The 4,217-nt window shown below is 45.3% G+C and overlaps 1 pseudogene; it reads right to left on the reverse strand.

The window, feature by feature from the left end:
* Positions 1–6: 6 nt before the first annotated feature.
* LOC119881851 lies at positions 7–3,237 on the reverse strand (annotated as a pseudogene).
* Positions 3,238–4,217: the final 980 nt, after the last annotated feature.

A 4,217-nucleotide genomic window follows, 5' to 3' on the forward strand; every position in this document is an offset into this window, starting at 1 on the left:
CCACAGAGTAGATGAGGTTCCTTAATAGTAAAAATATTGGTAGCAATAGAAACTTCATCGACTCAGTAGCTCAGTCTGCGTGAGCCTGGCGGCGTTCTTGCGGGTGACAGTGGTACACCAGGTGAGGATCTCCTGGGCCCGCGGTCTGGGTGGCACCTTAGGTGTTGTGGGACCCTTGTAGAGGTTGGGATCGGAGACGCTGGGGATCATTTTCCGCTCTGGGCCGCCTGAGGGGCTGAGGCTGTTGCTCACCATCGGGGGAGGCGTACGGCTAAAACGCAGCCGGTCGTCATTGGCGCTGTAGCTCAGGTTGATGAAGGTTGAGCTCGCTGAGGACGAACTGAAGCTGTCACTGAGGTCGTCACTGGAGCTGAAGGTGCTGTTGTGACAGTCGCTATCCATTGTCTTCCTGCCACGTTGTACCTCGTCTCCGTCCATCTCCACCGTGATTATGGGTGGAGGGGCGAGCTTTGCGGACGTAGGTGTGGTGGTAGCAGAGGCAGTTGTGTTTTTTGCAGGCTGATCAGGGGGTTGTTCAGACAGGATGTTGAGAGAGTGCGTTCTCTGCCTGCTGCCTGGTTGGAGCAGGTGGGGTGAGGAGGACTTGACAGGTGGTTGCACCAGGTTTCCTTGTGAGCGGCTGAGGTGGTGGGACTGCTGTTCCAGGCTCAGGGAGGGCTTGCAATGATTTCGATGGCGGGCGGCCATGCTGATATGAGGGTAGTTGTAGGGCTGTAGGTACATGGTGGGGACGTAGCCTGTTTTACCGTTGTATCTGTTAAAAACAAAACAAAGACAAGAATGTGAGGTTAAAAATCTGGATTGGTTTGAGTGTCCATATGTAAGAAGAGTATGTCCTTGGGTGCTTTCACATTTTGCCTTCTAACAAATGTGCTGTAAACAATGCAAAAAACTTTTTCTTTTGTCCTCACCTGCTATTAACAAATGGAAGAAATCAAATGAATGGCATCCAGGCCATCCAAGTGTTTTACATCAAGATAAGAACTTTGTTACAGGCGGAGTGCTTCAGGAACTTGCTTTTAAAGGAATGTGCAGTCAACATGAGCACAAACACTTCATTCTTAGTCTGTCCTGACGGATCTGACTGGGCAGTGACTGAGCCTGACATATGGGGTCCTTTATTTACCTTATTACCCCATTATGCTGCCTTTCTTTCTATCCTCATCTATCCTGTACATCACAAACCATCCCATTTATCTGCCTTTTTGACCGTCACGGAGGTCTCAGTGGCGTGATGTTAAAAAGTTCAGCCAAAGCCAATGTGTTAAATACCTGATGAGCCACCAGCCGTTATCAGACTGCTGGAGGAGCTCCACAACTGCACCGATGGCTATGGTTTCTCGTCATCTGTGGTGGCCTTGTAGCTCTTGACTGCAGTGTACAGCATTCCTGAGAGTAAAATGAAACAATTTTAATAGTCTACATAATGTCATAGCATCTTGATTGACATTAACCCCCTCAAAGCCCTGTATGCACTCTGCATGCTTATGCAAATAAGCAAAGTGTTGATAGAAACTGTACCTCTTTCAGAAGTCCCGTCTATTTCATCTTCATCTCTATCATCATCATCATCATCATCATCATCATCTAGCTTCTCCAGGTAAGGGGCGGGGAACCAGGCCATCCGCTTGTCCTCATTCTCCACAAGCCACCACCCTGAACCAACGCAAACACACACATTTAACTCCGGGTTCGTGGGGTCTGTAGGCCTGCAACTGGACAAACAGGACCCTGAAGCTCGCTCACCTGCTTTGTCTTTGATGAGCACGTCCACTTGTTCGTCAATTTTCACTTTGAAAGGTTTGTTCCTGGTGTCTTTCGTCTCGTACGGGGCCACGCATCTGTACGTCTCTGTGACAAACGGCTGGGTCACGTTCCCACCCTTGGCGTGACGCGCATCGTGCTGTCGTCGTCTGATGGCATGATCATGACGCTGAAGAGGAGAGCAGCGGGTAAATTAGGAGGAAAATCCAGAAAAACAGAGCAGCTTGTGCAGGAGACCTATTATCAATAGATGTTATAGAATCTGTTCTATAAGGCTAATTAGGGGTAAATTGATTCACAGTTTTTGCCCCAAACTCTAAAATGTCAAAATCTTGTCCACGGAGTGCACCCTTAAACAAAGGCATGGTATTTTAATAGGCCTAAATATGTTATGCGTACCTGTCCTTGGCGAACTCCGGTTGCATGTCCTGGTCTTTGGGGTGGAAGAACTGGATGAGGTCTGTAGACTGAGAGACCCGGGGTCGCAGCTCAGAAGCTCATTACAGTATTTCTGCAAGAACTTGAGTTGCTGCAGTGACTTAGTGGGGCCCTTCCTCGGGCCGCTCCGCCTCGCCCTTTTGTCTAAAATAGGACGCAAGAGGTCAGAATCCTGCAGCCCGTGCTCTGCACATTAACTGCACACTGTGATCCACGCAATCTGCGGCTACAGATAACGCACACTCACCTCGAAATGTGGGGATGACTCTGTCGGATTTGTTCAGTTTCCTTGCGGATGGGAACGCTTTCTTCATTCGTTTCTGCAATAAAGAAGTACATGTAACAGAACTCTTATTAAAAACAACAATCAAGACATAAGCGTATTTTACAGGCTACTTACGTGCATTTTCTTGAAATCCTCCAAAGTTCTATAAACTATAATATCGCTCTGATCTGACCAAAGCACGGAAACCACGTACATCTGGAAGAGGAGAATGCAGATTTTAACAAGCAGCGTAAAAAAGGAGAAAAAGAAAGGGAATAAACTCACTTTGCTCCTCTCCGTGTGCATTACCCCAATTACACGGACACTGAGGGGATACCGCTGGGCCTCCATGATGAAACGAAAGAGAAAGAGAGAGAGTGAAAAGTCCAGCTGTGAGCTGCAAAAGGAGCCTGTCGTCCTCGGTCTGGTTTGGGAGTGAAGCAGAGATGCTCAGCAGGTGCAATTTATGTTCCATCCACCGGCGCAGATGTGGCTGCGAGTCACAAGACGACCAGAGGTGGAAATATCCTCGTCACCTGAGGGAAGTCCGGAAACCGCAGCTGTGTGGCTTTGTAACACAACTGGCAACATGATAGGCTACTCTGATGCGGGGGGGCAGAGCAGGTGTATTTAGAGCAGGACAGAAGCAGGTGCTCTTCTTAATGAAAGATGATGACAGCTTAGTTGCGTCAAACAGACAGGATCCCCTCTAGTAATGGTGCATCATTTTCCTCACACTGTCCCGGCCACACCTGTCAGAGCACACCCAAGCGCCACAGGGACATGATTCAATTAATTATTAAAATTGTTTGTAATTACTTATTTAGCTCTCATCCTTTTCTTTATTCGGGCCTATCATGTCAGAAAAGGTATTCACATTATTACATTATTGTGCATGTTTCTGTTGACTTTTTTGTAATTTTCTTTAAATCAGAATCAGGTTTACAGGTACATTTTCACATAAGAGGGATCTGTGAAGGCTCAAGTAGCCTACACATAAACATAAATATAGAAATAAAAAATAAGATGTAAAACAGCATTTAATAGACAATTAGAAGGAAAAAAGGAGCAGAATCAAATGAAGTAGACACAAGACAGTAGATAGGCTATGACAAAAGAATAAATATTTTATGAAGAATACCCACAAACTGGGCTTCCCCTACAGTCTTAAAGAAAAGGAGGAGGAAAATATGCCCCCTTCACTCAAGTGCTTGGAATTGTATGTTTTTGTACCATTATATGCCACACCATTAATTATGCCACACCAATGAGAGCATTGTTTTTCTTTCTATTTCTAAGTATAAGATATGAATTGTCTTTCTAATGAGGCTGATCCCTAAACTGCACTCATCCCCATCATCCTCACCAGCCAATTGAAGTGCAACCAACAATGTGGTTCATTTCATTTCATTACACACTCACACACACACACACACACACACGTAGTCATGTAGCCTATACATCACTTCAGATGACATTACATTGACATACATCTTTTGTTCTTAAAACGAAGGTGAGTTTCCACAATTCCACTGTGTAAACAGATTGATGTCCCCACAACATGAATAATACACACCAATGTAAGAATGTCCTCTTGTCCTTGTTTGTATATGCTTCTGTATCTGATCTTTTTTGTAAAAAAGCCTACTTATTTATAGCTGTACATTGTATAGATTGAGCCTGTGGTGATAATGATGATTTAATAAAAGTTGTTAATGACCTCATTGTG

Source organism: Micropterus salmoides, unplaced genomic scaffold (assembly GCF_014851395.1).
Source record: "Micropterus salmoides isolate LMB-PRFRI ecotype aquatic unplaced genomic scaffold, ASM1485139v1 Ms_hic_scaffold_2747, whole genome shotgun sequence".
Classification (NCBI taxonomy): Eukaryota; Metazoa; Chordata; class Actinopteri; order Centrarchiformes; family Centrarchidae; genus Micropterus; species Micropterus salmoides.